Here is a 12,631-nt window from a genome sequence, read left to right on the forward strand (position 1 = left end):
CAGTGTGTGGTAAATTTACTTGGCAAGATGAGCTTATAGTGAATTTGGCTATATCTGAATCCTTCCCAAAATTCTTGTGGATTTTGGCTAAATTCTGAATTCAGGGAATCCCAAGTGAATATTTATTCTGCTAGTTTATATTATACTTCTGACTGTTTTGGGATTAGGTTCTGTGTGCAGATAAGTGTCTACAGAAAGCACGTTTTGCCAAACAGTGTTAACTCTTTGGACCCCATGTGAACACCTAACCTATTTAGATAATAGGTTAATAGGAACCTAACTGTTCTTTAAGGGCTGTGGTACATGGAGAGATAGTCACCCGCGACAAATCTCCCTTGTTGCAGGCGACTAATCTCCTCAATATGACATCCCATTTGCAATTTTCGCAAATCGCGCCACGTATGCCATCCCACCGGCGATTCACCTGCCATCCCACTGCCTAGAATGTAAATCACTGGTGGGGTGGCATACGCGGCGCCGTGATTTGCCGAAGTCGTGGAAGTTTCCTCCCAAGGCAACTTTGGCTAATTGCGGCGCTGCGTATGCCACCCCAGCAGCGATTTACATTCTAGCCGGTGCTAGCGCCGACTAATGTCCCCGTGTGTCACAGCCCTAAAGTGTGACAGAAGTTTATCAGAGCACAAGTTACGTGGTTGTGGCACCCTGGGAAATGAAGAATATGGCTAACCCCATTTGAAAGTTTAAAAATTAAATATAAAATAATCTGTGCTTTTAAAAAAGCGATTTCAGTGCAGAAATATGCTGGACAAACTCTATTAACTGATGTGTTATTCCCATGACAGTATTCTGTAAACACAAAAAAAAAAAATCTTGGTTTCCAATAAACTTTGAAGCAAACATGAAGACTACTGCACTCTGAAGCAAACTGCACCGGTTTGAGTGTCCTGCCAAATGCATTTACTAGAAACAACTTGGTTTAAAGAGTTTATTTTGCCATTGAAAAAAGAAATGATAAAACAGACAGCAGATGCACAAACTTTTTAGTATTTAATATTAATCATGTCAGATGCATGCTGTAGTCTCTCCGCAGTTGTGGTAAACAGAATAATATAGTGATAGGCCTTGAAACATGAGTAATACAAATTTCCAGTGTCCCCAGTTGAAGCCATGATTTGGAAGCTCTGTAGGTTAAAAGTCACATGCTATTATTCAAATTAGTAATTAGAGCAGATTTGCATTGCATGGGTTGCAGTTATAGTAGTTAGTAAGTCCTGCACCATGAGGCAGTATAGCTGTTTGCTTATCAATTAATGGGCTTCAAGAAAAGGCATTGCCAGTTGTATCAAACCTCACATCTTTGGAGGTATAGATTTCTCTGCTATATGGCTTATTGTAGAGATATTTGGGTCAAGTTGGCAGACAACAAGATCCTAGCATAATTTGGCCTCTGAAGTGGTGGGCTAATAAGATCGGGTTTAATTCAGAACCAATACAGATCTTTATTGGTGGTAACGTACATGCATCCTAATTGATATCTGTTTGGACCCTATGTTTTTTTTTTTAAATAGAATCTTTCACAAGCACATGCCTTTTTTAAACTAAATTTAAGGGAAATATTCTATTGCATAACACTTGCATCAATAGAGGTGCCTAAAGTTGGCCATACAGCCATACATAGCTAGATTTACTTTTCTGTCAAGGTTACCAAATCTAAGGATCTTTACAAAATCTGGATCCCAGTGGTCACCCAAATTAGGCTGATCGGCAAACATATATATTGTGGGGTGGTCCGATGCATATCATAGCGCCTCATTGAACATATGGGATCTTGTATTGTTTGGATATTGATTGGGGAGATAATAGATTTGGCTTCATACAAAAGCCAATAAATTGCTGACTGTTGAAAGTGGCCGAGTCAATATCTACTATTGTCCTGTGTATGGCCAATCAGATTTGAATATTTCACACATCTCAAGGTCCTTTTCCAATTTTAGATTATTATTAATCTAAAACACTGTACAATTTATATTCTTTTTCTATTTTTAACTTTTTCTAAAAGTTAGGTTAAAGCAAACTACTAATGACGAGTGAAAATGGGGTTTTTCGATTCATGTAAAAGTTTGTGAGATCTTAAAAATTTCTTTAAGTGAAATTTTGCCACTGCATTGGTATTAATGGAAAGGCAGAACTACATTGTGGTTAAGGAATTTTTAAATCTGCAATAGCATACATTGCACTAACTTGCACTATACTCTAACTCTTTGTCATAGACAAAAAGGCTCCCATTTTGCCAATTTCTTCCAAACTTGGTCACTTCTCTAATGTGCTATCTAAATATACTTTCTCTTAATTTTCAATTAGTTATACAATGTAGTGAATGTAGCTACTTCTGCAGAGTGCAAAGAAACAGCATTGTTCAAATCTGTGGCGAAACAGACCATATGGCGATACTGTATTGGGGATTTGTGAATAAGTTTGGCACAAAATTACTCATCCCTGCAAACTCCTATCCGTCATTGCCTGGTCCTTTGTAATGATATTCTGTACTTTCAGCTGTCTGGCTTTTTGGGTTTGACACGTAACAAGCGGGCCCAGATAGCCCCTTAGGGCTCTGGCACACGGGGAGATAAGTCACCCGCGACAAATCTCCCTGTTCGCGGGCGACTAATCTCCCCGAATTGCCATCCCACCGGCGACAATGTAAGTCGCCGGTGGGGTGGCACACGCTGTGCAGGTGATTTCGGCAAATCGCCAAAGTTGCCTCGCGAGGCATTTTCGGCGGTTTGCCGAAATCGTGCAGCCGCGTGTGCCATCCCAACGGCGACTTACATTGTCGCCGGTGGGATGGCAACTGATAGCAACTCGGGGAGATTAGTCGCCCGCGAACAGGGAGATTTGACTAATCTCCCCGTGTGCCAGAGCCCTTAAACGTACCACTCTTTTGCTGGCCTGTGAAAGATGAGACTGTAACATAAATCATGGCTGCCTGGAGAGGATAAGATGGGGAGCATGGGCTTGCAGCTTGTATGCCATGAAATGCTTGAGAGGCCACCACTGTGTCTGTCATGAAATAATTGTGAGCCTTTATATTCAGTCAAAAACAAGGGAGTCACCACTGTGTAGTCTTTCATAAAATGTCTGAGGATACCACTGTGTTTCATGAAATATGTGGGGCCACCATTATGTCTGTCATGAAATGCTTGGGGGCCACCACTGCATTGTCTTTTGTGAAATACTTAGAGGCCACCACTGTGTCTTTCATCAAATGTTGAGGACCACAACTGTATTGTATTTAATGAAAAACTAGGGAGCTGTGTTGTCTTTTACTAAATGCTTGGGGACGCCAGAGTATTGTCTTTGATGAAATACTTGGGGGCCGCTACTGTGTCTATAAGAAAATGGGGGCCACCATTATGTTTGTTACAAAATGCTAGGAACCACCACTAGATCTTTCAGGATATGCTTGGGGGGCCACAGCATGTCATGAAATGTATGCTCATGTATGTATGTTCAGTGTGGCTACATATTGGGCATGTTCAAAATATTGGTTGCTGCACTATGCACAGCGATTAATTATATGCCTCTTCTTTAAATGTCAAGGAGTGTATAATAACCACACAACATGTATTCATAGTAGTGATTTGCGGGCTGGCTTGAAACCCTTGAGACCCACTGGTTTACTAGCAGGTTGGGCAGATTCGGGGCAGCATCCACACAACTTTCGCGAGCCTGAACCTACCACAAAAGTTATGTGAATGTTGGCCTGAACTCACCCAACCCATGGGTATGCAATGCTTCTGCCTCCCGAGCTCTGTATTTATAGCCTTCCATTTTCGCACCCAGCCCCTTTTGTGACATCAGAGCTCAGGGGGTTTCAGTTGGGTGCAGGTCAACGGTATGTCGACCTGCACATCACTAATTTATAGACTTTAGAGGAAGAGAAAGCAGAGAAACAGATTAATCTAATAATAGGCAATCAGCCTAATTTGGCCAAGCTCAACAGACAAGTGGATCTAGCAAAGTAATGGACGGTTACTGATATCATCTGAGGCAAGAGGAAAAGTTGTATTTTTGTTTGTCAGAGTGTGTTTTATTCAGATCTTCTTTTAGTAACTGATCACAATAGTTTTAAACAATAGTTTAAACAAACCCAAAAAGCTTTTGAAGCCTAAGGTGGTACTACCCGATATTTTACATTTCAGGGAGTCAGGTACTGCATATTGTATTGGTTCTTAATATGCTGATCTAATAATGGAAATGATTTTGTGTTTGTGCATAAAACCAGTTTATGTGTGCTTCACAAGTTCTGTTGAATGCTCGTGTAAAAAATTCCATGTGAACAGCTTAAAGGGAACATTAGTTATTGAGATCTCCAGGCATTAATTAAATCAAATAAATTAGATATGTTTTGAAAGACATCTTCTTGTATTTGGGTCACATCACTATGCAATGTCTAATTTAAAATGTTCAATAAAAGCTTTGTTTTCAACATTCTCAGCTGTTTTCTTGTACGGGCAATGGACAAAATTAAGGAAATATTGATGATGCCAGATAAAAGTTTTAAGTTATATGGTATTGCACTGCTATTTACCCTTAATACAGCATGTATTCTGTGTCGAATAAACTGTTGTCAGAGGAATACTGATTTATTTCTCAACATGGCTGCCTCCAAAACTGACAGTTTTAAATCTGCAAATTGTGCCTTTACTGGTACACATGGGCAAATACTGCTTGCAGCCATTGTCCAGAAATGCCCAATCAATTGGGAATATGGGTCAAAATGCTCCTCTAAATCTGCTGCAAGCAAATGATAGAAAACAGTAGCAGTGGCACTGGGAAGTGAAACATGCTGTGGCCTACAGATAGAAAGGAGGTGTTGATGCACTTGGGGATTAATCCAGCTGCAATGAGCTGATAGGAAGGGAGTATTGTGAGGCGGGGGCTCCAGGCTGATGCACATAATTTCTATATGTGTGTGCAGAACAGATCTGCTTTCTGCAGATCTGCCAAAACCTTTGAGAATAAATGATGAAGGCCCCCCAAAATTAATAATTAATTTCTACATATACCACTGATAGGATAGTAACAATTTTATGATGCTGTGCTGTGTAACCCAGGTGATGACCCTACAGACATTTCTGGTTTTGCTACCTGTCTTACCCAGTTTTAAGTCTTCCAAATAAATTGACAATTCTATCTGCCTGGGCAGGATATACAGTGGCTTGCAAAAGTATTCGGCCCCCTTGAACTTTTCCACATTTTGTCACATTACAGCCACAAACATGAATCAATTTTATTGGAATTCCACGTGAAAGACCAATACAAAGTGGTGTACACGTGAGAAGTGGAACGAAAATCATACATGATTCCAAACATTTTTTACAAATAAATAACTGCAAAGTGGGGTGTGCGTAATTATTCAGCCCCCTGAGTCAATACTTTGTAGAACCACCTTTTGCTGCAATTACAGCTGCCAGGCTTTTAGGGTATGTCTCTACCAGCTTTGCACATCTAGAGACTGAAATCCTTGCCCATTCTTCTTTGCAAAACAGCTCCAGCTCAGTCAGATTAGATGGACAGCGTTTGTGAACAGCAGTTTTCAGATCTTGCCACAGATTCTCGATTGGATTTAGATCTGGACTTTGACTGGGCCATTCTAACACATGGATATGTTTTGTTTTAAACCATTCCATTGTTGCCCTGGCTTTATGTTTAGGGTCATTGTCCTGCTGGAAGGTGAACCTCCGCCCCAGTCTCAAGTCTTTTGCAGACTCCAAGAGATTTTCTTCCAAGATTGCCCTGTATTTGGCTCCATCCATCTTCCCATCAACTCTGACCAGCTTCCCTGTCCCTGCTGAAGAGAAGCACCCCCAGAGCATGATGCTGCCACCACCATATTTGACAGTGGGGATGGTGTGTTCAGAGTGATGTGCAGTGTTAGTTTTCCGCCACACATAGCGTTTTGCATTTTGGCCAAAAAGTTCCATTTTGGTCTCATCTGACCAGAGCACCTTCTTCCACATGTTTGCTGTGTCCCCCACATGGCTTGTGGCAAACTGCAAACGGGACTTGTTATGGTTTTCTGTTAACAATGGCTTTCTTCTTGCCACTCTTCCATAAAGGCCAACTTTGTGCAGTGCACGACTAATAGTTGTCCTATGGCCAGATTCCCCCACCTGAGCTGTAGATCTCTGCAGCTCGTCCAGAGTCACCATGGGCCTCTTGGCTGCATTTCTGATCAACGCTCTCCTTGTTCGGCCTGTGAGTTTATGTGGACGGCCTTGTCTTGGTAGGTTTACAGTTGTGCCATACTCCTTCCATTTCTGAATGATCGCTTGAACAGTGCTCCGTGGGATGTTCAAGGCTTTGGAAATCTTTTTGTAGCCTAAGCCTGCTTTAAATTTCTCAATAACTTTCTCCCTGACCTGTCTGGTGTGTTCTTTGGACTTCATGGTGTTGTTGCTCCCAATATTCTCTTAGACAACCTCTGAGGCCGTCACAGAGCAGCTGTATTTGTACTGACATTAGATTACACACAGGTGCACTCTATTTAGCCATTAGCACTCATCAGGCAATGTCTATGGGCAACTGACTGCACTCAGACCAAAGGGGGCTGAATAATTACGTACACTCCACTTTTAAAAAATGTTTGGAATCATGTATGATTTTCGTTCCACTTCTCACGTGTACACCACTTTGTATTGGTCTTTCACGTGGAATTCCAATAAAATTGATTCATTGGAAGGCACCCAATTGGAAGGCACCCAATCTCTCTGCCTTCAAGAGATCTCTAAAAACACATTTATTTAGAGAAGCTTACCCTAATCTAGTTTAGCAATACCCTGTGCCACACCTCTCACAACTCTGGTCATGCCCATTCCCACACCTTGTGTCTCAACCCTTTCTCCTTTTAGATTGTAAGCTCTTTTGGGCAGGGCCCTCTTCACCTCTTGTATCGGTTATTGATTGCTTTATATGTTACTCTGTATGTCCAGTGTATGTAACCCACTTATTGTACAGCACTGCGGAATATGTTGGCGCTTTATAAATAAATGTTAAAGGGGGCCGAATACTTTTGCAAGCCACTGTATATGTCATAGGGACTGAGGCAGTGCTACACAGTTATCGTATGAATTCAATATACCTGGATTACTAATATTATACTGTTTGATCATTTTTATTATTATTATATTTTTATGTAGATGTGACCAAAAAGGAGGCAGCCATGTTTCTGGGCAGAGAAAGAGCTTGGCTTAGTTTGGGTGGAAAACATGTAAGAAGCACACTACAATCTGGGCATTTAATACAATCATTCTTTATATTTACTTGTGCTTAGGTATCTATTGGATAACTTTTTATATAGCTTAGAATCCTTCATCAGGGAAAAAAATTATGGTGGGTCAATGACCAAGTAGACCATATGAAAACACTGTTATTAGATGTCCTAACTATAAATGTTATAAATGTTAAAATGTACATTAGTTTGTAAACTAGAAAGGGAAGTTTGAGAACAAACTTCATGTTGGGTTGAAAAATGTGAAGTCACTGAATGAAACCTGGTAACCTGGTAACCTGGGGACCACAGTTACAAATAAAACCACTGTGCAAAGTTTAGGGACCCTGGTTTTAATAGTGTCTGAATCACAGCAATTTAAATTTCCCCACTGAAAGTCAATGAGTGACATCTAATTGGCGGTTGGTGGCTCCGCCCCCTTTTTCTAACCTGGAACTGCAGTTACCCAGTGACTAACTCTGCAAAGTTTAGGGACCCTAGGAGTAATAGTTAAAGAATGGCAGCAGTTTACATTTAAACCAATAAAAGTCAATAGGTAAATTGTGGTTGGTGGGTGCGCTCACTTTTTCTAACCTTGAGTCGAAGTCACCCAGTGACAAACAGTGGGCACCCTGGCATAAATAATGTGAGAATGGCAGCATTTTATATTTAAACCAATAAAATTCAATGGATGAAATCTGATTGGCTGTTAGTGACCCAACCCACTTTTCTTATTTTTGAACTGCAGTCCCCCCAGTGACCAACTTTGCAAAGTTTGGGGACCCTAGGATTAATAGTTAAAGAACGGCAGCTGTTTAATGTGATTGGCTGTTGGTGGCTCTGCCCACTTTTTTCTAACTTTGAATGGCAAATACCCAATGACTAACTCTGGAAAGTTTAACAACCCTGGAATTAATACTTGAATAATGGCATCAGTTTAAATATAAAACAATGAAATTTAATGGGTGGAAATGGATTGGCTGTTGGTGGCTGCGCCCACTTGTTCTAACCCTGAATATGTAGTCAGCCAGTGACTGACTTTGCAAAGTTTGGGAACCCTGACATAAATAGTGTGAGAAAGGCAACATTTTAAATTTAAGCCAAAAAAAAATTCAATAGGTGATGTCTGATTGGCTGTTGGTGGCTCCACCCTCTTTTTAAAACCTAAAAAATGCAGTCCCCTAGTGACCCTGGTGTTAATACTGTGAGAATGGCAGTAGGTTGAATTTCCCCATTAAAGGTCAATAGGTAAAATCTGATTGGCTGTTGGTGGCTCCAGCCCCTTAAAAAAAAAAAAACTTGAATATGTAGTCACCCAGTAACTGACTGTGCAAAGTTTGGGAACCCTGGCATAAAACCAATAAAATTCATTAGGTAAAATCTTATTGGCTGTTGGTGGCTCCGCCCAATTTTCAAAACAAAAACTGCAGTCCCCTAGTGACCTACTGTGAAAAGTTTGGGGACCCTGGTGTTAATACTGTAAGAATGGCAGCAGGTTGAATTTTCCCCTTTGAAAATCAATAGGTAAAATCTGATAGGCTGTTGGTGGCTCCACCCACTTTTGGGCATCCAACAATCATCATATTTTCATTCAGGCTGACCCCATAAGTATGTGATTCAAGTTTGGGGAGTGTAGCCTCAAAGCTGTAAGATTGGCAGCAGTTTCTATTTCCTTATAAAAGTCAATGGGCTGTTTTGTGGCAGCAGTTTGAAAATGTTCCCTGTCAAAGTCAATGTGAAAATTGGGGGGTTCAGAGCGGCGCCACAAAAAGACGGGGGGCGGGATCACTTAGAAAAGCACAAGCAACCTGTTCCGCTATAGGGTGAAGAAGTGTGGATAGTTTGGGTGTTGTACCCCTAAAACTGTAGGAGGCGTAGTGTTTAGAAAATGGGGGGGCGCTAAGAATAATAATAATAAGAAAAAGCAAAAGAATAAGCTGAAGTCAAAGAACAGCATGTTGGGTTTTTAAACCCAACATAATAATGTATATACATTTGTATAATTACATTTGGAGCTGTAATCTGCAGGAACATAGGCAATCTCTGCTTAGGTAACTATTGATAAAAGTGGGGAAACAGATCAGTCCAAAATGCTGTGCAATGTCAATCCTGCACAAAGAAGTGGATGAAGCCTGCTTACTGTAAACAATATGTCATCACCTAAAATGCAAGTATAATTCTTTTACTTACTAGTAAACTTTCTAGTTTCCCACGCCCATTCTGTGGAAGCATATGATGTCCTCTTGTTCATCTGTATTATTTCTCTATGTAAATGTCCTCCCTCTGTATTTATTAGCAATGACCTTTAACATATTTGTAAAGAGTAACCATTGCACAAGAGTCTCCTCTCCAGAGGAAGAAGAAAACAAAAGAGAGAAAGATAATGATGCCTCATCCCATGGGCCTATGACTCTTTTCATACATGAAGTCCTTTGGCACGTATACTACATACTGTTGCAAAATCTGTTGTGGAAACATGGCTGTCCAGCCGGAGGCCCAGGATTCACATATACCCTGCCAGGAGATTTTTATTGTTCCAGGTAGATTAAGCACTCCAATGACTTTTATACAGCGGTGTAACTACTTGTCACCAGGCCCTGCACCTACAGGGATAAAGGGGGGGCCCAGAAAAAGCTTGCATCTCCATGGCAAATTTTTTTTTTCGCTTCAGTGAAAAAGTGAAAATGGTGTAAGTTGACGTTTCGGTCCCACACAGAGGACCTTTATCAAGATATCACAAACAATTCCCCAAACCATGATAACATCATGATAACTATTTTGTGTTTTGCAACACCAAGTATAGGGCAGCTCTCTGTCGGCTGTTTCCGCTAACGAAGGTGATCATATATTTTGTTTCCCAGGATGACGCTGTACTACATATGCTGCCATTCTGCTAACCTATGGCTGGGCTGAAGGCTCTGTACGTGTTGGACACCTACTTATTTCATCCTCTTATTTTTATATTTATATCTACTTTAGCTGCTTTCTCTTTTCCCCTCTTCTGCTTCTCCTTTTCTTGGCCATGAGGTTATATGATTTTATCTGCCATTTGGACACCCTCTTTTGTTGCACTTTATACTGAGTTATTTTACCTACTCGTATCTCCCTATACAGGGTGATGTTAATCTACAGTGTACACCTCACACTTATTATGTCATGGGTGTGGGTCCTTGGTGTCAGTTTTCAGACACTACTGACTATTTCAGTTTGTTTGGTTTGGGGAACTGTTTGTGATGTCTTGATAAAGGTCCTCTGTGTAGGACCAAAACGTCAACACCATTAAATTCTTGCACATAATTTAAGTCCCGTGAGTGCTCTGTGTTGCACATGCTGATATTTTTTTGCGGCAGCATCTGAGCCTTTCTTGCTTTGGGTGCACTGCCTTTCAAACTCTCTCTCTCTAGATATATATGTTTTACACATACACACCATATATTTTACCATACACGCACTGGTACTATAACATTTATCTACATATCTGTCACAAAAAAACCTTGTTTCTGCTGTAAATAACATAAATAAATAACACCTTTTGAGTCAGTCTCACTTGAAGTTACTGATATGCCAACTTTCAATAGCCTGCTCCAGTGCGCAATTAGCTACATTGTGTGTGATTTAGAGTGAAGGTTCCTGTTATTGTTTGTGTGTCCCAGAACACTTTTTGCCCTAGCACTGCAAAGGCTGTTCTGACAGAATGTAAATGTCTAGCGAAATCATCAGACTTAATAAAGTGTGCTTAAGCCACATTACCTTAGATTTACTAGAATCTGCTTGCTATATACTGTAGTGTATGTTTGGAGTACTATGCTGTGCATTTTAGAAAAAGTTGCAACCCAGCAGCCCATATGCAAAGTGTTCCTGACAGTGTTTGTTTGGCTGTTGACAACTATAAATCTAACAGCTGGTCACAAGATTCTCTGTTACAAGTTCTATTATTCCCACCAGACAAACACTGATTTATTAACCCGTGAGTGCCCAGGCCACTAGGCATTAGAAGCGTGCTAACGTCACATGTAAAGGAAAATGGCAGAATGAAAAGAGCATGTTATTAGTTATAAACTCAAGTTCCCTGAAATACTTAAGCTTATTAAAAAAAAAACAGGCATGCCCCAAACAGCATATTAGTTGTTATTTTTATTCAAATAAAACACAGCAATATTATGAGGGTCGGGTTACCCATCATGTACCCTAGTCGTCTGCCTAGGGCCCACCAGATGCTAGGGGCCCAGAAAGTGTTAAAGTATAAATGAATGATGGGTTGCGACACTTCATATAGAGCCGCATCTGCAGGCTGTGATGGAAATATCCCTGTGTCAGGAGAGAGCAGGCAAGCAGGCAACAGCAGATAAGTGAAGAGCCATCAGATTACAGAAAGGATACCCTGGCTGCTACTCTGCAGATTCCCCCTCTGCCCTTCCCTAAAGTGTCGTTGCAGCAGAATAATGGTAAGAATACAACTGCAGCTTTATTAGGGCAATGCCACGTGGGAAGATTAGTTGCCCGTGATAAATCTTCAGTATTGCAGGCGACTAATCTCCCCAACATGCCATCCCAATGACAACTATAAGGCTTCAGTTGTCCGAAGTTGCCTCTCAAGGCTCAAGGAAAGTTCGGACGACTTTAGGAAAACCGAAGCGACGTGTGTGCTATCCCACTGGTGATCTACATTCTTGCTGGTGGGATGGCATGTCGGGGAGATTAGTTGCCCGCAATAGCGAAGATTTATCATAGGCGACGAATCTCCCCGTGTGCCACTGCCCTTAAGGTGGCGACCTCGCCAAGCGAGCAGATCTTAACGTGTATGGCCACCTTTAGTCCTTCTACCTGGGACTTCCCCCAAACACTTCCCGTATCAAGACTCCTTCACTAGCCATTCTGTATTGTATTTATTCTTCTGTATGTGTTGAGGTTCTTGTACAGAAAAATGGCTTTCTTACACTTTGTTCACGGTGTTTTATCTTTGAATCTGTTACTGCACTCATCCTAGTATTATTATACATGAAATTGTCCCTGTGTTTATCCTGCTATGAGTTCTGAGGGTATTATACATGGAAATACCCTGCCTAGGGCCCCATTTAGTCTTAGTCTGGCTCTGGATATTATCATTTTGATGTACTCTCTTCAAACCATTTCCCTAATGTGTACCCTGGACTTTTCAGCGTTCAAAAACCCATCCCTTTCCCAGAATACTTTGGGTGTGTACGTGCTAGTGTCTGCTCTTTTGCACATCCTGCTGGTGTTAATGAGGTGGAAGGAATCTGAATAGAGGAGAAGCCACTGGGAAAAAAAAAAAAAAACTGGCTTATGGTTATCACTTAGCTACAGTGGGATGTTTTAAACCTCATCATTAAACCCTATAACCATTTTGGTAATTTATTTAGACATAAAATAAGGTTT

This window comes from Xenopus tropicalis, chromosome 8 (assembly GCF_000004195.4).
Source record: "Xenopus tropicalis strain Nigerian chromosome 8, UCB_Xtro_10.0, whole genome shotgun sequence".
NCBI classification, from domain to species: Eukaryota; Metazoa; Chordata; class Amphibia; order Anura; family Pipidae; genus Xenopus; species Xenopus tropicalis.